A 23,976-nucleotide genomic window follows, 5' to 3' on the forward strand; every position below is an offset into this window, starting at 1 on the left:
AGGGGCTCCTTCACACTTGCTGGATACATTTGAAAAATGATTAGCCAGGGCATTGCTAACATCATTTGCTTCAGTTACATACTGGCCATTCACCTTCAACACTGGTGGTGGGTTGGGGGTGAATTTGCCAGCTATCTTTTTTACTTTCCTCCACACAGAAGATGGTGGTGTTCTACTGTTAATGGAAGAAACAAAAGACATCCATGACTGGCGCCTTGCTTCTTTCATGGCACGACGGAACTGTGCTCTACATTTCTTGTATATAATTAAATTCTCATCAGTTCTGCGTCGACGCAATCGTGTTAGAGATCTTCTTGTGGCTCTGTGGAGGGCAGTTAGTTCTGAGGACCACCACGGGACTGGTCGTCGTTTGAATAACCCTGTTGTTTTTGGGAATTGAATTGACTCCTGCTGTATGGAGAGTTCCATTCAGTAAGTCTATGGCATCATCGATATTTTCAACTTGTCCTGCATCCCCCTCAATTTCACTTAGCTCACGAAATTTATCCCAGTCCGCCTTGTCAAGATTCCATTGTGGCGATCCCTGTAAAGGTGGACCATTGTTGGTGTTTATAATGATTGGTGCATGATCACTAGTATGCCAATCATCTAATGTTCTCCAATCGAAGTCGAGAAGACAATTAGAGCTTTCGATTGATAGGTCAATACATGACAAGGTACCTGTCTGGACATGAAAGTGTGTGGGCTCTCCTGTATTAAGGAGTCCCACATCTTCATTTTCCACAATTGATGATATGATATTTCCCTTCGTGTTTGCTAAAACATCACCCCACAAAGGATGTCTACCATTCAAATCTCCAAGTAAAAGAAAAGGTTGAGGGAGTTGTTGAATCACCTCCACTAAGTTATCATACAAAATGTTATCATTTGGAGGGAAGTACAGAGAACAAATTGTATATTTTCGCCCTATGTCAATCTGTACAACCACTGCCTGCAGAGGTGTACGAATAGACAGAGAAACTTGGGGAACATCTCGACGAACGTATATGAGACTTCCGCCATGGCTCCCCACTTGGTGATCATATGGGGTCCTATAACTAATATATTCGCGAGGACAGGGGGTATTATGATCAAGTTTGCTCTCCTGTAGACAAATAATTATGGGGGAATGCTCATGAATAAGGAGCTTAAGTTCTTCATATTTGGCCCTTAAACCCTGACAATTCCATTGCAAAATGGAGGAAAAAACTATGGTTTATAATTTGGTAGACCCCTTGGATGGAGTCTTCCCATTAGCAGTTTTTGATCTAACACCATTTTTAGGTGGTTTTATTAAAGAAGGTCTTGATAGATTGGGTTTAGCATTTATGATTTTCTTTTTGTCTTTTTGATCTGATTGTTGAGGAGGTTGGTGGACCTCCACTTGAATTTCCGATTTATTTAAATTGACTTCCAGATCAGAAATATCAACAGACAAATCATCATATTCATTTGACGTCGTAATTTTGATATTTCTTATGGAAGGGGGCGAGAGAGATGGAGGTCTCTCTCTTTTCCGATTAGTAGGTTTTGAGCTACCAGGTTTTTGCACCTTCCCCAATACAGGTGCACCTGGTAACTTGGTGTCAGGTAGCATCTCCATCAAATCAGGCAAGGACATGGCCTGGGAGAGGTTAGTACTATTGTTGGTAATGGGGGACGAAGGCTGTACAGAAATGGGCAATGACCCATTTTTAATACGCTGTGGCAGAGCCTCAGAAGGCAATATGATTACCTTGTCATGCAATACTTTATTATTAGAGGTTGTATTTCTTTTCTTAGGATTACTGGCAGTGCTAGGTGGGGTTGCTGTCTCCTGTGGTAAATTTACCTTTGATTTTAAGGCCTTTGCATAGCTGGTTCATTTATTCAACAGTCTTTTTGCATGTCCCACACTTATGTGTTCTAAACTTGATTTGTTTAGGGCACCTTCCTCCAACTTATACAGTTCGCATCTCCTATCAGTTGATTTATGATTCAAATTGCAATTTGAACACCTGGCCTCAAGTGTACATTCTCCATGATAAGTTTTGGAGCAAATACCACACATTTTTCCATTTTTGCAAACTTTGGATGGGTGTCCAAATTTAAAACAATTAAAACATTGCAGGGGCTTTTGTTTGAAAGGCCGAACTTTAATCCTTTCATTTTCAATAAAAATATGGAAAGGTACATCAGCATCCTGGAAAGTAAGTATAATCATTGAAGTTCCAGGAACCTTATGCACTTTCCATACATTTAATGGACACATAGAAAGTATCTCCTCCTCTGTAAATTTGTACAGGTCCTTATTAAAGACCACTCCCCTTCCATAACTAAAATTTAGATGAGGTTTCATTTCCAATGTAATTTCATCACTGCCTGTCTGTAAGTTAGACAGTATTGCAGACTGAGTCGAAGATTTGGCATGGATGAGATAACTATTCTTCCCAAAACGAGATATATCTCCAGGTGCCATGGTTCCTACTTTTTTTGGATAAACTTACATATCTTGAAATAATTTCCTATTATCCCTTTAGGTTCAGCTAAGAGCCACATTGGTGGTTTGGGTTTTCTCTGTGAAGGCATGGGTACATTTCTATCTTTTTCAAACCAATCAGCAGGTTTGTACACATCCAATTCCTTTGGGACCTTATCACAAAGAGCTCCCATGATGTTCAATTCGTTAATTTTGATACTACTAATATTACTTATGGCATTAAACGCTTCATCATGACTTTCAAAAGATATCCAAGAGTCCCATTTTTCATCTCCAAGTCTCATCCTTATTTCCTTTATCAATCCATAGCACTCAAATGCTCTATATATATCATCATAATTTGTCTCTAATGGGATTTGGGAAACATGAAGGAATCGTAGTTTCCCTGTGTTACCCAAATTGCTAGATTTTTTTAACATCAGTTGAGTGGTCCTTTTTAGTTCGAAGGTCGTCAACAGAATTTTCCTTAATTACAGTAGCAGAAGTCGTCAACAGTGCCGGGGGGGGGGGGGGGGGGGGGGGGGGGGAGAGTCAGCAAATCCAGGGGATGGGGAGTCAGCATTTGAAGGGTCCATATTTAAGGGTGGGATTTTCATGTTTTTTGTTGTTGTTTTGTTGGGGTACCTGCTAGAGAATTATAAGAAAGTATCATACGTTGGAAAGGAAATTTGTATTCTCCACTATCGGCACAATGAGAGTATACTTCCCAGATGGTCCACTCCATACCCTACCCGAAGGATAGCATCAAAACAGATATAGAGGCACAGGTGTAAGCTAAACCCGCCTGTTAGGACTGAGACCAAGGTAATATGGAATCATCCTCCCCATATCTGTAATGATGGGCTTCCGGCCAAAAGCCAAGAGTCCCACCTCAAGGATTGGATCCCCCTGGATTCCGATGACCCAACCCTTGAGAGTAGTTCCGCCAAAAAGGTCCAAACCATCTTTGGGATGGCTGAGATCATCCAATACTCTCATATATAGCTTTGAATGCGAATACCTCCCAACCGTGATCCCTTTTCTCATTCATCTAAGCAGGCAGTAATAACGAATGTGGAAATATCCACACCATTTAAATAAAATAGAAAAAAAATTAGATAAATAAATGAACAAATAAAATAAATAAATATATATATGCATACATCTACATATATATATATAAGTAAGAAAGATAATAATCATAGAGATAGGCCAGCAAGATGAAAGAAAGTTGATAAAATTAGGAGAAGGTCGAAGTAATATCAAGCAGAAGAAAAAGATGAAAGAGAGAAATTTAGATTCGAACTGGGGGAGCAATTTCCCAAGTTCGAGAGCCCTCTTGCCCGTCACCAAGATTCAGCACGGGAATGAAATGCCGTGCTGAAGCTCAATGACTTCATCAAGGCATTCTCTCATTAAGAGGGTGAGACAGGAGAAAACCAAGCCTAACCGCGCTGGGAGTTAGGCAGGGCTACCAACATAACACAGAGTCAGTGAAGTGCTAACAAAATGAAAAACTAATATCTGACTCATGAAAGTCCCTCGAGCTAATGCAAGAAAAACAAATAACGTTAATAATGAGAAGCATGTCTGTGGCGTGCGAACGTAAAACAAAATAATGGAAATAGGAACGCCCGAAGGCGACCAGGCATGCCAACCTAACGAGAATACGCTAACGTATCGTAATAACTGTTATCGTAATAACAGGACATCAATATAATAAATTAATACGATGTGTGAACCGTGGATACCCATAAAGTTCATAACGAGAAACAATCAGTATGGAGGACTCATTGTAAAGCGTTAAGAACGACGAGAGAGAGATAGGAGGAGGCCGAGCGCCATGAAAGACTCACGCGGGGTCATGAAATATATAACTGTCATAATATAAGCAAAAAAGGGCAAGGCCCCCTCCAAAATCTCAAAACTCATAGATCTGGTACTTAACTTAGATGGAGTGACAGTAGAGTCCGACATCTTGAGGTAAATCCACGTAAAACCAGCAAAATTCACACACCGAGGCAAAATAAGTGTTGATAGCGCGTGCTATGAAAAGGAGTGACGTCACTGGCGTGGAATCGCTAGTAGTAGTAGGATGTTAAACGGCACCTCGCTGTTCGGAGATATTGACAGGAGATATCTAAATGGTGCGAGGCCTCTGGTTGTGATTTATTCAGCGCCCCAGTATTATACAGACACCTTATTAAGGTGAGCGAGCTGGGTTCAACCTAGCATTCCTATACAAATTTTTCTCTGGTAAATTCATAGCAGTTTTTACCTTAGAAATGATGCAAAAGGAACATTTCACGGGGCGGCACGGGTCGGACCCCATAAAGTAATTATTGGATCCCTTTCTCTGGCTCATTTCATCTTTGCCGACACATAAACAGAATAGTCTGGCCTATTCTTTACACATTCTCCTCTTTCCTCATTCACTTGACAATGAAATTACCAAATCTTCTTTTCACAAGAGGTTAACTACTGCACTGTAATTATTCAGTGGCTACTTTCCTCATGGCCAGGGTACAAGAGACTCTTTAGCTTTGGTAAGCATCTCTTCTAGAAGGACACTCCAAAATCAAACCATTGTTCTCTAGTCGAGTAGTGCCATAGCCTCTGCACCATGGTCTTCCACTGTCTTTGTTTAAAGATGTCTTTGTTTAAAGATGTCTTGCTTAAAGATACACTCGGGCACACTATTCTATCTTGTTTCTCTTCCTCTTGTTATTTTCAAGTTTTGATAGTTTATATATGGAAGATTTATTTAAAAGTTATTGTTGTTCTTAAACTTATCTTCTAGTTTTCCCTATTTCCTTTCCTCATTGGGCTATTTTCCTTGTTGGCGCCCTTGGGATTGTAGCATCCTGCTTTCCCATTAGGGTTTTAGCTTAATAAATAATAATAATAAAAATAATAATAATAATAATAATAATAATAATCCGTATTGTTGGTTACTTCCCTAAGTGAAGATCAGAATGTCCGTTCCTAATTTTGTACGCACGAATCCTTAGGCAATCCGTTCGATGATACAATTCTCAAGACACTGTAAAGAAAACCTGGAATCCAGGATCGATGGATTCTAAGTTTATGTTATGAAGTCAGGAATAAAAGATAAAAAGATCTGCCTCCAGTGCTCAGAACGAGAATGAATACGAGAGTCCATGTCATTTTCCCATATGCATCATCAAAGCCAAGGCAAGCAGGAAAAAAGTTTTCAGGTAAGGTCTCTATTACTTTCCTCAACAGTTCATAATGAGCTCTCTTCAAAAGACCACAACACACCTTGGTTACAGTCCAAGCTGGAGGCCGAATTTCATGGAGAGAACAGGTCTGTTCAACAATCCTGATAAGTAAAGATAATTCCCTTGACAATGAAATATCAATTCCACTCAGTCTCAGTACCTGGATCAAGGCAAAACAATGCCCTTTAACTGCTGAGATGGAGAGGCGTCTTCCCTTTCATAGGTAAGTTAAAATGTCTGCTACTGGCGGAATAAAAGCTGAGAGAGAAGTATTCCTTTGATGGCATCAACCACAGAAGATGGCCCACTTGCTTAATACATGTCAGTGGAGGATTTCCTGAGGACTCGTGACTTGTCTCGTGCTGTCTTGCTCGAAAATCCTTTCAATCGGAAGAGGTGCTGGATAACCTCAACTCATGAAGTGATAGGGATTCCACAGTTGTGGATCCTCTGAAGTGAGGCTGACTGAGAAAGTTGTGCCACATGAAAAGCTCCCTTGGAACCTCCATTAGCAGAAGCCATTTTGCAGCTACTAGAGCCAGCTTCATGTTTTGGATGCAAACCCCATTTATCACCTTTTGGATAAGTCAAAAGGGCAGAAAAACATAGATGTCGAAGCAGTTCCATGGATGCTGGGACACTTCTTAAGTGCTGCTGTCAGGTCTGGCACTGGTGAGCAGTAGACTGGCAGCTTTCTGTTGAGGCTTGTAGCAAACATATCTATTGTTGAGGAACCCCAAAAAGTAAGCAGCTTTATTGCTGCTTGGGGATGTAAAAACTATACTGACCAAACTGTCTGACCTTACCAACTTAACATGTCCACTATGACATTACTCTTGCCAAGGTGTCATTTTCAAGGTTAAATATCTTTCAGAGGACCTGCTTCTGAAATACGAGTTAAAAATACCACTAGCATGTAGGACACATCATTGTGGAAAAAATTAATAATAGTTAGGAAAAATACAAACCATTTTCACATATAACAAGCTTGGGTTATATATGTTTTAAAGTAACTCTCATTATCAATTCCCTTTTGTCATAATGTCTGATATTCTGCCCCAGTACTGCACTATAACATTTTATTCAATGTAAAGATTTCAATTTTTCTTAAATAGGTTTAAATGTTTTGCAAGCATAATGTATATGTTTAAGGGGTATGTATATATTTTTGTTTGGTCCTACCAACTGTCTTAACAACATTTGTTTTTGCAGCACGCCCTACTCTCTGTAGGGTTTGAATGTGTAACCAGAGTTTGAGTAAATAGAAGTACTGTACTTTACAAGAATAGGTTCCTTCATCAAGAAAAGAAAAAAGAACAGATACGGCAGACATTTATGTTGACAGAAGTTCCCAATTGTAAGGGAAATTTACTCGAGACCACTGTATGTATAGTATATAGGAACAGAGTATCTGTCTAGTACTGCTCATAACAATTATGAATGTGGTTGATGGCTTGTTACCAGTGTGTAGTGGTGGGTGTGTCTGCTCTGTATTCATTTTTCACTGCCTGTGAACTGTAAGTACCATCATGTGTTTGAATGAATAACACCACAACCAATGTATTATAACGCCATTGGCGATTGCTCGTGTTGTTGACAAAATTTTTGAGACATTGTTATTGTGGGCCTGCAGAGACCTGCACGGCATCGTATGCAGCCTTACCGTTTAGAGTATGATAATTTTAAGTGACTTTGCAGTTTAGTGGTGAACTGGATATTGAAAGGACAGTAGTGATTCAGGGGAAAGTATTGTAGTTCAGTAGTCTCACAGATTTATATATTTCTTATGGGTGGTTGGTTTGAGATGGCTTAGTAAACGTGAGTGACCAGTATGTGAATAATTATTTTATTCTTTTTCGAAATTTGTTTATCTGGTTATCCTGTGGCTGAAGCTTGATGTAAAGGGATGCTAATTTTGCCTTTAATTTTCTATTTGGATTGATGGGTCAATGAAATTGTAATCCTAACAGTTTTGGTTAAATAAATATTTTTTTTTTTGTTTTTTATAATACAGCATCTCATTCCAGTTCCTTAAACCACTGAGTTCCCCTACTCAGCCACTGTTTTTTTAATCTTTCAAGTAACTTATAATAATCCCTTTCACCTAATGTTCTTATACCTTTATTTATAATCCAGCTAGCCTAATGAAAGGTATGATAAAAATCAAGATTCAAGCTGGGTCCCCTTGCCCAGTATAAATCAAGGGGTGGTGCCCAGAGCTCCGTTCTCTTGACCTGTTACTTAGGTTTTTTTGGGTATTACACCATTGTATATTTGTTGTGTAGTGAACGTCGGGTTGTGGTCGGCATTCGGACACTAGGCAGTTCGGGTGCTACCTCTGGCCACAGTCCGCAAATCACTACATAATTTTTGGTGCCCAGACCCGGGAATACACCAACCTTTAGAGATGGCATCATCCAGTAAATGCCGAAAGGCTAAGAAGAGCCTGAGCCGGGATGTGGCAAGTCTGGTCCAGATTGTCAGTGACCTGGCAACTCAGGTCAAGTCCCTGACACTTCAAGTGGCGGCCCTGAAGACCGTTGAGCCGTCACCAACGTGCCACGTTGCCACTGGGGTCACAACCACAGTGACCACCAGTGCTCCATCTACGTCCCCTGCTTGGCCAAATTACAATGGTCTGGCAATTCCAGTGACTGGAGCAGAGCCACTGATTGGAGGTCTCCAACCCCCTCCAGGGTTCTAACCATTAATCTCCCCTGTACCAGGCTTTTGGGAGTCTCCTGTGCCAAGTGGACTGCTTGCTTCCTCACCGGTTCTGGCAACTAATTCTGTTAGTCCACCAGAGCCTGCAGCCAGTAGACTAGGGGAGCAGTTCCTGGACAATCCGGCTGAAGCCAGTAGGCCAGAAAAGGCTCAAGCAGCTACCGCTGAGGCAGTTCTTGCCCAGACAGGAGCTATCCCAAAGCGGAGATGCCAGGCCAAGGAAAGAGCCAGACCAGCCATACCCGAAATGACATCTTCATCACAGGAGTCTGCCAGTGAAGATTCTGGTAGTGACACTTCCAGCTCCTGTCTCAGTGTCAGCTCAGAAGACACTGTCTCCACCGACCATGTCCAGTCCCTCCAGACAGAATGTAGTCTGTCTGATCTTATCAAGGTCCTTGACTCCAGGAGGAACCTCAAGCCTGGAATCTTCCAGCTGGAAACTGGTCAGAGTTTTGCCCGATTCCTGAGGGATTTCGAGGCCTACTGTGCCAGTAAGTATACCGCAGGAAGCGCTGGTCGGTGGACTGTTGATCTCGGAAGAGTTCTGAAGGGAGAAATTCACGAGGCATTCTCAGCCATGGGGGGTCCCGAGATCTCATACCCCATCAGGAAGGAACGCCTCCTTGACTGGTGCCGTGAAGCCCGAGAGAGGCGTGATGCGGGTAAAAAGGCCCGGTTCAGCAGTGCTACCTGTGGCGAGAGCGAACTGCTGAAAATCTACGCTGTCCGGTTAGCCTCCCTGTACAAGTCTGCCTATCCTCGCCGTAGTTTGGACCGGAGGGAGCTTAGGCGGAAGCTCCTCAGAACTGTTCCAAGCAAAGCTGCGAGCTGGCTGGAACAGTCTCTGGCCACCATTAATGTCTCCGCTGGCCGTCAGGCCACTTGGCAGGATGTTTTGCACCTGTTGAGTGTTCTCGACGAGGCATCCCGTCAGCGAAGCCAGAAGGCAGAGGATTTGGCCATCAGTCGTGTGGGACAGTCATGGCACGGCTCGTATGCTGACAGGGTTGCCATGGCTGCCCCCAGCCATTCACCTGGACCTGACAGAGCGTATTTACGCACTCCTCCTCGACCGGTCCCCAAACCTGCACCTGTGGAAGTGCGCCTGCCACCATCGCGCACCCCGGATATATCTCTTCAGTTCCAGAGGAGGTACTGTGCCTGGTGCCGAAAACCAGGGCACTTTGTGGATGAGTGTCGCAGACGCCTCAACCTCTGCCTACGTTGTGCCTCGTCCAACCATCATGTGGCAGTGTGGACGACAGGCTCCGGTTATAAACAGATCACCTGTCCAGAACACAGCTAATGCTCGCAGCCCTGGGAGGGAGACTACCCCTGTCCAGACTCCTTCAAGGTGGAGAGCAGTACCGGTGAATGCTACTCCGACCCCGTCGTCCTATTCTGGATCAACCAGTAGCCGGAAGACCCGAAGTGGGAGCGAGTCCAGTGCTCCTTCTCGGACTGTGCAGAAGAAGAAGAAGAGCAGCAAGAAGGCAAAGCCCAGGAAGTCAAGAACTGAGGAGTATCATAGGGCTTTAAACAGCAGGCCTTCGGTGTAGAAGATGGGGCTACATTGAAGGAGGGTGTGAGTGCTAGGGTGCATGCTCCTAGTATTCCGGCAGCAGCCTCGGAAATCTCGATTTCCAAGGTTACCCCTCAACCTGAAAAAGTCATTGCACCTCCAATGGCTCTTTCAGGATTGGCCTGTGATAACCTGTCGTCGACACAGTCCAGAGCTTCTCCAACTGACTCCTCCAGGGAGAAAGCAGAAACTGAGGCTGTGTTGAAAACCCTTCGTAGGGTTAACCTGGCGCAGTTGGCTCCTGTACCACTCATGGTTGTCCCAGTGACCATGTTTGAGTTTCCATCGGGAGCGTTGGATGCTCTCATTGACTCCGGAGCTGAGGTCAACCTCCTGTCATCGAGAGTAGTACAGGATTACCAGCTGCAGATGGTACCCAATACCATTGGACTGAAGTGTTTAGGGCAAACAGGACCTAAGACCCTAGGTACTGTACTGTTGACCCCTATGCTGCATGGAATGACATTCGCCCCGGGTGTGTTCCATGTAGTGCCTTCAGGAACTATGGTTGAGCACGTAGTGCTTGGTTACCAGTTCTTGAGAGCAAATGGGGTGATAGTTGACGGAGCCCGAAATCGGCTGAGCGTTGGCAGTACTCCCCAAGAGCCTCTTTGAGAGTATTATGTCCCGATACGTGGAGCCTGTTGTCAGCAAGTGCTTTATGCACTTGATGTCCACGCAACCGATTCAATGAGGATTGCCAGTATTGAGCCAGTACTTGTTCCAGTTAGTGTCAAGTTTCCTAAGGGACCTGACACGTCTTTTAGGTGCCCTACTTGTCCGACCAACTGTTGGCCGGAAATGTATTATGATGGCGACATCATAACCCCCAGTCTGTCAAGGAAAGTTACAGCAATTCCTGGCATCCTCGAACTGAAAGATGGAAAAGCCTCAGTTTTAATCAAGGGTTCATCTGAAGAAACTGCCAAGATCAAGAAGGGCGATCTCTTGGGGAAAGTGTTCACCATGACAATGGTGGATGCTTCTCTATCCTGCCTAATAGCGCAGAGTGTGACCTGACTCCTGAACCGAGCGTATTGGAAGAGATAGACAATCTGTCTATCTCCGACGAACTGGACTCTTCTCAGAAGGACCAGTTTTGTCAAATGCTTCGACGTCATCTTCCAGTCATCAGTACTGGTGATGATGATGTGGGAGAGTGCTCAAGCACACCAATACGCATCCACCTGTATGACGAGACGCCCATTTATCAGAGAGTTCGACGGTTTGCCAAACCCGTCGCTGACGCCATCGAGGAACAGTGCAAGGAGTTGCATGAACTGGGTATTATTGAACCCAGCATCTCTCCTTGGGCTTCACCCATTGTTCCAGTCCGAAAAAAGGACAATAGTATACGGTTGTGTGTGGACTACAGTAGACTGAATAAGGTGACTGTCTCTGATAAGTTCCCGATGCCTAACATGGCCGATTCCGTATTTGGACTTCAAGGAGTCAAATACTTTACAACCCTTGACCTGGTTTGTGGATACTACCAGTTACCGTTGACAGAGGACAGTAAGGAATACACGGCTTTCTCTACCGCCTTTGGACACTGGCAGTTCAGACGCTTATCGTTTGGACTGAAGAATACACCTGCAGTGTTCCAGAGAGAAAGGCATTAAAGCATTCTAAAAGGGTTCTTGAAAGCCAAGCTGATTGTCTACATTGGTGACATCTTGATCCTTGGGACTAGTTTCGAGGAACAGCTAAAACTAGTAGAATGAGTTTTGGCTACTCTCCAAAAGCACGGGCTCAAGATAAAATTCGGGAAGTGTTCTTGGGTTCAAGGCGAAGTCAAGTATATTGGTCATCTGGGTGGACATTTTGGTATGCGTAAGCTACCAGAGTACATCCAGATAGTGGAGGACTTCCCTAAACCTACCACTGTGTGCGAGCTACGGGGATTCGTGGAACTGGTATCCACATAAATAACGAAAGGTTTGTTAGTATGGGAACAATATTCATTTATTCCATTTTTACTAATTTTATTAATTATATCTTTTTCTTATTCTTGGTATGCTTGTGTGCACTGTATTGTAATTTAATAATATAATGTGTCAAATTAGCCCTTAATAGGAGCATCCTTGGGTAGAATGAATGAATTAATGATTTGAAGTTCTCTGGCTTCTTGACACTGAAGATCATTGACGCCAATATCGTTTACTATAAATAATGATTAAAAGAATATTCAATTAAAACAAGAAAAGTAAATATGCTATAAAAGTTATATAGCATTAAGACCTGCTTCTGATATAAATTTAAAAATTCCTTGGGTAGAAGGCTTTCATTCATTCTTCAGGGGAATATTAATTCGATGCTAAAAATTTAGTTTTCGAACTTTTGAATGATTTATGTTTGGTCCCCAAGAGCTACACAGTAAACAATTATAATCAGCAACTAACTACTCTGATGTTTCTATATCTAAAGTATGAACTCTTTTAAACTTACCTATTCTTTACAAATTTCACCCTTTTCTCGATTCTTTATAAAAAGGAATCTTCGTCCTTTGGCTTGACGACACTTGCAATATTTCTTCCCAGACCTGTATTAACCGTTCTGATGATAAAACATTTGTAGTACCGATTTCTCTCCTTAGTCTATCAACTTCCACATCTGGCAGAACAAAGTCATCACTTGAATCTGAGGAAGACGAGTAAATACTGAAACTGATATGAGTTTCCAAAGATTCATTAGAAGCTGTACTGTCAAATAACTCGGGGGATCCACATGTAAATCTGTTAAATTCACTAATATCAGAGTTAACACTGGGCCCTACAGCAAACATAGCACTTCTTTGAGTTGCTTGACCCCCTTCTGTCTTCAAATTTTTCAGCTTCCCTGATCGAAGTAATTCCTCCTTTTCACTCAATTTATTTGGAGATTTAGCATTATCTGAAAGTTTTTATTCTTTTCTTCAAGCATTACACTGCCTTTCTGATAACGGAGTTGGAGTATAAAAACTTGATGAATCACAGATGAATCTTGAGAAACTCTGAAAAAAAAAATACAATACAATGTTCTCAGTCATTAAGATGATAAACTACTTTATCTAATCAAATACTTAAGAATATACAGTAGCAGTATCGAATGGTCAAGTGTATAAAGTAACATAACCACAATAATCGAAGAACAAATAAAATAATTAAGATTCATAAAAATAAAATAAAATGAAAAATTTGTAGATAATTTGTATTTTTCCTAACTATACAAACCTTAGCTATTTATTATGGGTATTACTTTCAGCGTAGCTGAAATGACGAGCCATTAAAATTTAGCGGGGGTTAACTACCCATACCGTTAGTTTGCGGGGGTAGGGGGAGAGGGAGGGTAGCTTGCTACCGCCCCCCTTACCTCACACACCTACGTTTGAGCTCACTTTGCTTGGAGGTAGGACTTCAAGGAGGATAGGGCTGGCGGGCAAATTTGTATAAATAGCTAAGGTTTGTATAGTATATATATATATATATATATATATATATATATATATATATATATATATATATATATATATATATATACATATATACATATATATATATATATATATATATATATATATATATATATATATATATATATATATATATATATATATATATATATATATACATATATAATATATATATATATATATATATATATATATATATACATATATAATATATATATATATATATATATATATATATATATATATATATACATATATAATATATATATATATATATATATATATATATATACATATATAATATATATATATATATATATATATATATATATATATATATATATATATATATATATATATATATAGCTTAGTCTCTGACGTTCGGCAGAATTTTTCAAAACCGCCTTGTGGTGGTTGTGCGGTTAGGTGGTTAAAAACCCTTACAGGGTGGTACTTGGAATCATTCCCGTTTTCTGTTCTTCAGATCATCTATGCCTGACCTGTCTCCTGAGGGGAGGTGGGTGGGCCTTAAAATATATATATAACTGCCAGGTAAGTATTCATAAAATGACAAATTCGTAGATAATTTGTATTTTTCCTAACTATACAAACCTTAGCTATTTAATAGGGGTTATTACTTTCGGCGTAGGTGAAATGACGAGCCATTAGAATTTTAACAAAGCTTTACTACCCCACCGCTAGTGGTTGAGCTCACTTTGCTTGGAGGTAGGACTTCAAGGGGGATACGGCTGGCGGGCAAGTTTGATTAAATAGCTAAGGTTTGTATTGTTAGGAAAAGTACAAATTATCTACGAATTTGTCATTTGTTCCGTAACTGACATACAAACCACGCTATTTAATAGGGGTGACTCACCCATTAGGAAGGGTGGAAAGTCCCTGCCAGTACTGGCTTTTGGCTTTGCCCGGGGACTCAATATTTGATTGTGTTCGCACTCAGTAATAAGGAGTCCCTGCACCTCACTAGAACCTTGCTACGCAAGGACTGCGGCCTACGCAAGCTGTGTGTGAAGGTATACTAAAGTGTGACTCGTCCTAGGAAGTTGACCTGTAGTCCTTTAGATGGAAACTTTAGGCTAAGACTCTCCCAATACCACCTCATCAGGGTATGGGGACGTGACAGTATTATCTTAATACTAGTAACACAAGAAAACATGGTTTACCTGCAGTGGTTTGAGGTCAGCTATGCAGAGAACCCAGGATGCTGCTTTCCCCAGGAGAGGGGAGATGAAGAAAAGAATAAGGGCCAGACAAACCTTTTCATTCATGCAGACTAAGACCGGGTAACAATGCCTTCAACCTTCTGCTACTTGTCCACTAAGGGGCCTGAGGTTTTAAACCAGCTGTTGTGCAGCCACCACAGGGCCGATAGAAAACGTATCGAGCCTCCTGTGGGTCACGTCTTGCAGGTAGTGGGCTGTGAAGGTCGTCTGACGCTTCCACACCCCAGCTTGAAGAACCTGTGTCACTGAGAAATTTTTCTTGAAGGCCAGGGATGTAGCTACGCCCGACATCATGTGCTCTAGGGTGACGTGATGAAGGAGGGTCTGGATTCAGGGACGGGTGGATCACTCTACGAATCCATGCCGAGATGATGTTCTTGGTGACCCTCCTCTCAGTCCTCCCAGTGCTAACAAACAATGCTTGCACATGGGGACGGACTGCAGCCGTTCTTTTAAGATATAGCCTCAAACTCCTTACTGGGCACAGTAGGAGATGGTCTGGGTCATCTGTTACAGAACGAAGACTCGAAATCTGGAAGAAGTCGAACCGAGGGTCCAGCACCCGCGGATTTTGAGTCTTAGCAATAAACTCAGGGACGAATTTGAACGTCACCTACCCCCATCCCTTTGAATGGGCGATGTCTTATGAGAGACCATGAAGTTCACTGACTCGCTTGGCCGAAGCCAATGGTAGCAGGAACACCGTCTTCCAAGTTAGGTGGCGATCTGAAGCCTGGCGTAATGGTTCATAGGGAGGTCTCTTAAGAGACCTGAGAACTCGAACCACGTTCCATGGAGGAGGTCTCACTTACGACTGAGGGCAGGTAAGTTCATAACTTCGTATGAGTAGGGAAAGTTCCAGCAAGGAAGAAATGTCCATTCATTTGAGCCTGAAGGCTAGACTTAAGGCTGAGCGATAGCCTTTCACCGCCGAGACTGAAAGGCGCATTTCCTCCCGCAAATACACGAGGAACTTCGCTATTGCTGGAATAGTGACATCAAGTGGAGAGATACCCCTTCAATGACACCAACCACAAAAGACTTTCCACTTTGCCTGGTAGACAGATGCAGATGATTTTTGCAGATGTCAAGACATCCTAATCGCAACTTGTTGCAAAAATCCTCATCGTAGCGAAGCTACGGCTTTGTGGAAGATGTTGGCATGTGGTTATCTGAGTAAATCGTGTCGCGGAGGGAGTTCTCTCAGAAGTTCCGTTAGGAGCTGCAGAAGGTCCGGAAACCATTCTGCGTGATGCCATAGCGGAGCTATGAGGGTCATTGAAAGATTGACCGATATTTTGGTCTTGTTGAGCACCCTCATCATCAGACAGAACGGGGGAAAGGCGTAAACGTCAATGTTGTCCCACCGTTGTTGGAAGGCATCTTGCCAGAGAGCCTTGGGATCCGGGACTGGGGAGCAGTACGGCGGAAGCTTGAAGTTCAGCGCTGTCGCGAACAGATCCACAGTCGGGGAACCCCACAAAGTCAGGACTTTGTTGGCTACTAGATGATCCAAAGACCACTCGGTACTCACTATCTGAGACGCTCTGCTCAGATTGTCGGCGAGCACATTCCTCTTGCCTGGAATGAAACGTACCGATAGTGGAATCCAGTGACTTCGGTCCATCTCAGTATCTCTACTGCAAGATGGGATAGCTGCTTCGAAAAGGTACCTCCTTGCTTGTTGATGTAAGCCACTACTCTGGTGTTGTCGCTCATCACCACCATAGAGTGACCCGCCAGGTATTGTTGGAACTGTTGAAGGGCCAAAAAGACGGCCTTCATCTCGAAGATTTATATGGAGGCACTTTTCTGATTCTGACTATAGGCCTGAGGTCCTGTGGTGCAGAACATGGGCTCCCCACCCTTTCTTTGAGGCGTCAGAAAACAGCATCAAATCCGGGGGAAGGACGAGAAGATTCACTCCTCTTCGTAGGTTCTCATCTGCCACCCACCACTGGAGGTCCGTCCGTTCCGCAGGTCCCATCGGGATCATGACATCCGGGGAATCCCAACCTTGATTCCACCGGGACTTGAGTCGCCACTGGAGGGATCTCATCCTGAGGCGACCGTTGGGAACTAGACGAGCCAAGGATGAGAGGTGACCGAGGAGACGTAACCACGATTGGGCTGGAAGCTCTTCTCGTCTGAGGAAAGGGCTTGCGACCCTCCTCAGCCTTGCTATCCTGTCGTCTGATGGAAAGGCTTTGTGGAGATTGGTGTCTATAATCATGTCTAGGTAAACCAGTCTTTGAGTGGGAAGCAGAGAGGACTTCTCGAGATTAACCATGATCCCCAGATCCTGGCAAAGTCCCAGAAGTTTGTCTCAGTGTCGAAGAAGGGATGACTCTGAGTCTGCTAGGATCAGCCAGTCGTCCAGATAACGGAGGAGACGGATACCGATCCTCTGTGCCCACGACGATATTATGGTGAACACACTGGTGAAAACCTGTGGTGCTGTGGAGAGACCAAAACACAGCACCTTGAACTGGTACACCTTGTTGTCTAGACTAAATCTTAAGTACTCCCTTGAAGATGGATGGACTGGGATCTGGAAGTACGCGTACTTCAGATCCAGTGTACACATGAAGTCTTGCGGTCTCACTGCAAGTCTGACCTTGTCTGTGGTCTCCATGCTGAACGGAGTTTGCTTGACAAACTTGTTAAGAGCCGAGAGGTCGATGACTGGTCTCCAGCCTCCAGACGTCTTCTTTACAAGAAAGCTTCAACTGAAGAAGCCTGGAGACCCGGTGAGGACATCCTGGAGAGCGCCCTTCTTCAACATTGTCTGGACTTCTGCCCGAAGGGCTTGCCCCCTTGCTGATCCCATGGAAAGGGAGCTCAATGACACAGGATTCGTTGTTAGGCGAGGTAGAGATGTTGTGAACAGGACGCGATATCCCTGACTGATTACGGAAATCGTCCAGGAATCGGCCCCGAGTTGCTGCCACTTGTCTGTGCAACTTTGTAGGCGGCATCCCCCCATTGGTCGACATGCAGGGGGACTGCCAATCCTAGCGATTGCGGCCTCAGCTGCTCCCTCTAGGATTCTTCCCTCCCCTGGAGGACTTCTTGCCTTTCCTGTCCTTGGCAGGAAAGGGGTTAGACACCACTGTCTTCGCTGCCGGTGTCGGTTTCGTGGTCTTGGTAAGACGTGGCTGTTGGGGTGCTGGAGGTTTATAGGGCTTGGATGTCAAAGCCCTATGTAGGAGGGAGTCTTGGTGGGACTTCCTCCACCTCTCAGCAGCATGCTCCACATCCTTAGGCTCAAACAGGTTCGTTCCCATCCAGGAAGAACGTCTGAGCCTGCTGATCTCGGTGCTAGGGACCTTCTGGTGGAACCTCTCAGACACCGCATCCCGATGTTTCAGGATGGTGTTTGTCCACAAGTTTGAGACTTGGTGGGTCAGAAACTCGATCGTGCGAGTGCCTGAGAGTAAAAAGGTCTCCATAGCTTTCCTGGTACGTTCCTTGGATAAATCCTCCGAACGTAACAGGATACCTAAGGTCCCTAGCCAGATATCTAGCCACGAAGTGGCCTGCATGGCACACTTTGCAACCTTCTCTTGACTAAGGATCTCAGTCGCCAAGAACGCGACCTGCCAGTTGGAGAGTCTCTCAAGAGGGACTCCCCTGGTAAGCTCTTCCAAAGAATGCTGAAGGGGAAGAGCTAAACAAGGCTCCTCTACGATCTCAAAGTACCTCCTCTGCAGTACACGAGGAGGTGGGAGAAGCTTGTTGCCGGCACTGGATCGGCTGGAGGCGGCAAGCTCGGAGAGCTGGACTGTGATCTTGTCCCTGGCACTCTTAACCCCTTGAGACCAGGGCAAAGCTGCACTGGCCTTAGAGGGTTTTCGAGTCCCAAAAACTCGGTCCAAGACCGTGTCTTTGCCCTCCCGAGGAGGAATCTCTGGGTCCGCAAACCCATTGGGAGTCCTCATAAGAGTCAGAACCTGCCAGAATGCATGTTCTGACTCCTGCAACTCTCCTCCGGAAGGACTAGCAGCGAAGTCTCCTGTCCCCAAAGGCTCTTCCTGGGGAGACTCGCGGACGTTCTCCGAGTGACTGGCTGGCTCTGGTCTAAGTCTTGCTGAGGACTTCGTTACAGTCTTGGAGTCCTTCGACTGCCTCCTGGGAGGGATGCAGGACTCCAACAACAACGGAGGTAGACTCTTCTCCACCCCTACCCGAGAAGACTTTTCAGCGCGAGGTGGGGTTTCCCTCAATGGTGCGATGGGGGAACGTCTCACCTTACGTGACTCCCCTGAGGACGGGAAGTCCTCGTCCGAAGGGGAGGGAGAAAAAGTCTGGAGGGGAGAGGGCCTGCCTCAAAGACTTACGAGGAGACAGCTTGTCCTCGGAGAAGTCACCGCGTCCGAAACTCCTCTCTTCCTCTTCAGGGGGTTAGATGCAGCCAAGGATTTGTGGCCCAACTCAGAGAGAACAGGGTTGAAAGCCTGTGCTACCGCTCTGATTAGAGCCCTAAACCAGGGCTGCTGGCTGACGGCTGCGCTGTCAGTCTCTCCCCCTGGAGGGACAGGGATCGACAGATCCCTAGGAGGAGTTTCCATAGGGGGGGTTGCCTGAAAAGAAAGAGAGGATAAAGAAGAAATGTCCCTGGACCTTTCTGGAACCTTCCCCCCTACCGGCGAGCGCGCTGTTCTGCACTTGCGAGGTGGGGGGGGGAATACGGCGATGGGCCCTTACCGCGCGTTGTCCTGCAGCCTCACGCATGGGAGTGTATTGGCGATCGCGTGCGGGAGACTGCTGGTGTGCGCGCGCGGAGACTGATGGCGCGCACACAAGGGCGATAGCGAGGGCACGCGCGGGCGAGTGATGGCGCGTAGGGTCGCGCACAGGAGACTTCATAGAGTGCGCAGGAATCAGATTGCGCGCTCGCGCGCGAAGCTGAATGTCCGCGCGGGCGCGCAGGATCGAGGTGAAGAGTCCGTGCGGGCGAGAGACCGTGTGCTCTAGAAGTCGATGGGCGCGCGCACAGGATAGATGTCTCTTGCGCGCGGGCCCGCAGCTGGAACCTGCGTGCGTTGGCGCGCCTCTTGTGGGCGCACATCGGGAGGAGATGGGCGTGGGCGCTTGTAGGTGACTGCGCGCGATTGCGCGCTGGCGAGGGATGGCGCGCAGGTAAAGGTAGACGGTGCGTCGGTGAGCGCTGGCGAGTAAGGGAAGTTCTAACCTTCCCTACTGCGCCCAGATCCGAAGATCGTTGGCGCGGAGAGTGCTGGCGCGCAGGCGAGCGCTGGCACGTCGGTGAATGCTGGCGCGTTGGTGAATGCTGGCGCACATGAGAACGATGGCGCATTGGTGAATGATGGCGCACATGAGAACGATGGCGCACAGAAGGTTGAGGGCACGCAGTGGCGCGTTGGCGAGCAGGTGAGCGCTGACGCGCAGGTGATCGCTTTATCAGGAACCTCGGCAGCAGGTGCGTGCTGGCACGCTATATCGGCAACAGTGCGCTAACTCCAAAACCTCAGAGAGGTCAGCTGAACGTTGGCGCGCATGTTTTGCATGGCGCATAAGGGACGTATGCGCTAATTTGCGCGTACGCCCTTGTTACCCCGAAGGAACCGATGCCTGTTTTATAAAAACAGGTGTCGTTGGCGCCCATAGCGCATCAGCAGCCAGGAACGGCAGGTCAGCAGGTCTGACGGGTGGAAGGTCGGCGTGTCCTTTGTAAGAACGACCTTCCACCGAAGGGGATCGCGAACGATCCGCAGAGAGGTCTAGGGTTGTAGCAGGAACAGTCGGAGATCGTTGACGAGGCTCCTCTGTGGCGGACTGCGGAGATGACGAGGAACCGAAGAGGCGCCTCCTCACACCCTTGTGAGGTGAAGGAAGACCTCTCCGGCAAAGAGGAAGGCGAGCCTTCCGGCGTATGCGCCCTCTGGAGGCCGTTGGGTCAGCAAGCTGACCATCAGCAGTCCTCCGAAGAGGAGTCTCTGTGAGTGAACTCCCCCGAGGGGGAGAATCACCGGCAGGAGAGACTGTTGGACTTAGTTCCTCCCTCGAAGGTTGAGCAGAGGGAGAAACTAAGCCTTCAGCTACAGCAGATTGAGCAGTTGCAGAGGCATTAGGAGATACCGCATCAGATACCGGTGACGCCACAACGTCGACGATAGACAGGATCTACCTCTGCAAACGTCGGCGATTGCTTGAGAGCGGCACCCAACCGGATGATGTCAAACAAGGCTTCCTTGGAGGGCAAACCCTTGAGCCCCAAGGAAGACAAAAGCTGAAATATGTTATTTTGATAATAAAATAAATTTTTGAATATACTTACCCGGTGATTATAATAGCTGCAACTCTGTTGCTCGACAGAAAACTCTAAGGTAAAATTCGCCAGCGATCGCTACACAGGTTGCGGGTGTGCCCAACAGCGCCATCTGTCGTCCAGATACCCAGTACTCAATGTAAACAAAGAACTCAATTTTCTCCTCGTCCCACTGCGTCTCTATTGGGGAGGAAGGGAGGGTCCTTTAATTTATAATCACCGGGTAAGTATATTCAAAAATTTATTTTATTATCAAAATAACATTTTTCAATATTTAACTTAGCCGGTGATTATAATAGCTGATTCACACCCAGGGGGGTGGGTAGAGACCAGCAAAATATGTTTACATTATTATGAGCTAAGAATTTTTATTTCATTTTAGAAGTTATCAAAATAACAAAAACAAAATAAATAGGTACCTGGTAAGGAAGTCGACTTGAACAATTACTCTGCCTTTTTAAGTACGTCTTCCTTACGGAGCCTCGCGATCCTCTTAGGATGCTGATCGACCCCTAGGATCTGAAGTATCAAGGGTTGCAACCCATACAACAGGACCTCATCAAAACCCCTAATCTAGGCGCTTCTCAAGAAATGACTTTGACCACCCGCCAAATCAACCGGGATGCGAAAGGCTTCTTAGCCTTCCGGACAACCCAAAAACAACAATAAAAACATTTCAAGACAAAGATTAAAAAGGTTATGGAATTAGGGAATTGTAGTGGTTGAGCCCTCACCCACTACTGCACTCGCTGCTACGAATGGTCCCAGAGTGTAGCAGTCCTCGTAAAGAGACTGGACATCCTTAAGATAAAAAGACGCGAACACTGACTTGCTTCTCCAATAGGTTGCGTCCATTATACTTCGCAGAGATCTATTTTGTTTAAAGGCCACGGAAGTTGCGACAGCTCTAACTTCGTGTGTCCTTACCTTCAGCAAAGCTTGGTCTTCCTCACTCAGATGGGAATGAGCTTCTCGTATTAACAGTCTGATAAAATAGGATAAAGCATTCTTTGACATAGGCAAAGATGGTTTCTTAACTGAACACCATAAAGCTTCAGACAGGCCTCGTAAAGGTTTAGTTCGTTTTAAATAGAACTTAAGAGCTCTCACAGGGCATAAGACTCTTTCTAGTTCATTTCCAACCATATTCGATAAGCTTGGAATATCGAACGATTTCGGCCAAGGTCGAGAAGGCAGCTCGTTTTGGCTAGAAAACCAAGTTGTAGAGAACATGTAGCCGTTTCAGATGAAAATCCGATGTTCTTGCTGAAGGCATGAATCTCACTGACTCTTTTAGCTGTGGCTAAGCATACCAGGAAAAGAGTCTTTAAGGTGAGATCTTTTAGGGAGGCTGATTGTAGCAGCTCGAACCTGTTTGACATGAGGAATCTTAGTACCACGTCTAAATTCCAACCAGGTGTAACCAAACGACGCTCCTTCGTGGTCTCAAAAGACTTAAGGAGGTCCTGTAGATCTTTATTGTTGGACAGATCTAAGCCTCTGTGACGGAAGACTGATGCCAACATGCTTCTGTAACCCTTGATAGTGGGAGCTGAAAGAGATCGTTCTTTCCTCAGGTATAAGAGGAAGTCAGCTATTTGGGTTACAGAGGTACTGGTCGAGGATACAGATACTGACTTGCACCAGTTTCGGAAGACTTCCCACTTCGATTGGTAGACTCTAAGGGTGGATGTTCTCCTTACTCTAGCAATCGCTCTGGCTGCCTCCTTCGAAAAGCCTCTAGCTCTCGAGAGTCTTTCGATAGTCTGAAGGCAGTCAGACGAAGAGCGTGGAGGCTTTGGTGTACCTTCTTTACGTGTGGCTGACGTAGAAGGTCCACCCTTAGAGGAAGAGTTCTGGGAACGTCTACTAGCCATCAAAGTACCTCGGTGAACCATTCTCTCGCGGGCCAGAGGGGAGCAACTAGCGTCAACCTTGTCCCTTCGTGAGAGGCGAACTTCTGCAATACCTTGTTGACAATCTTGAACGGAGGGAATGCATATAGGTCTAGATGTGACCAATCTAGGAGAAAGGCATCTATATGAACTGTTGCTGGGTCCGGGATTGGTGAGCAATATATTGGGAGCCTCTTGGTCATCGAGGTTGCGAAGAGATCTATGGTTGGCTGGCCCCAGGTGGCCCAAAGTCTCTTGCATACATCCTTGTGGAGGGTCCATTCTGTTGGAATGATTTGTCCCTTCCGACTGAGACAATCTGCCATGACATTCAAGTTGCCTTGGATGAACCTCGTTACTAGCGAAATGTTTAGACCTTTTGACCAGGTGAGGAGGTCCCTTGCGATCTCGTACAACGTCAGTGAGTGGGTCCCTCCTTGCTTGGAGATGTACGCCAAAGCCGTGGTGTTGTCCGAGTTCACCTCCACCACTTTGCCTTGAAGGAGAGACTTGAAGCTTTTCAAGGCCAGATGAACTGCCAGTAGCTCCTTGCAGTTGATATGCATTGTCCTTTGACTCGAGTTCCATATTCCCGAGCATTCCCGACCGTCTAATGTCGCGCCCCAGCCTACGTCCGATGCGTCCCCGAGAAGAGAACGTGGTTGGGAGTCTGAACAGCCAGGGGAAGACCCTCTCTGAGGCTGATACTGTCCTTCCACCATGTCAGGCAAGACTTCATCTTCTCGGAAAAGGGGATCGAGACCGCTTCTAGCGTCTTGTCCTTTTTCCAGTGAAATGCTAGGTGATATTGAAGAGGACGGAGGTGTAGTCTTCCTAATGACACGAACTGTTCCAGGGATGATAGCGTCCCTATCAGACTCATCCACTTCCTGACTGAACATCGTTCCTTCTTCAGCATCTTCTGGATGGATAGCAGGGCTTGATCTATTCTGGGGGCTGATCGTCTTGTTGTTCAGCAACGTCCTCATCAGAGGGTTCCTCATCCGAAAACTGATGAGGAAACGGCAACGGAGTGGGCAACGTCTGACTCGCTGAGTCCGGTCGCACTGGTGGATGCGTGACGGAGC

General features: G+C 45.5%; 1 long non-coding RNA gene across 1 annotated transcript in view; it reads right to left on the reverse strand.

Annotated features, from left to right (window-relative positions):
* LOC137657779 (uncharacterized) overlaps nt 1-23,976 on the reverse strand; it is a 101,342-nt gene that overhangs the window by 34,552 nt on the left and 42,814 nt on the right. The window contains exon 2 of the long non-coding RNA XR_011047203.1: nt 12,458-13,001. This is a non-coding gene — a long non-coding RNA (uncharacterized lncRNA). The remainder of the gene's footprint in view (nt 1-12,457; nt 13,002-23,976) is intronic.

Source organism: Palaemon carinicauda, chromosome 18, assembly GCF_036898095.1.
Source record: "Palaemon carinicauda isolate YSFRI2023 chromosome 18, ASM3689809v2, whole genome shotgun sequence".
Classification (NCBI taxonomy): domain Eukaryota; kingdom Metazoa; phylum Arthropoda; class Malacostraca; order Decapoda; family Palaemonidae; genus Palaemon; species Palaemon carinicauda.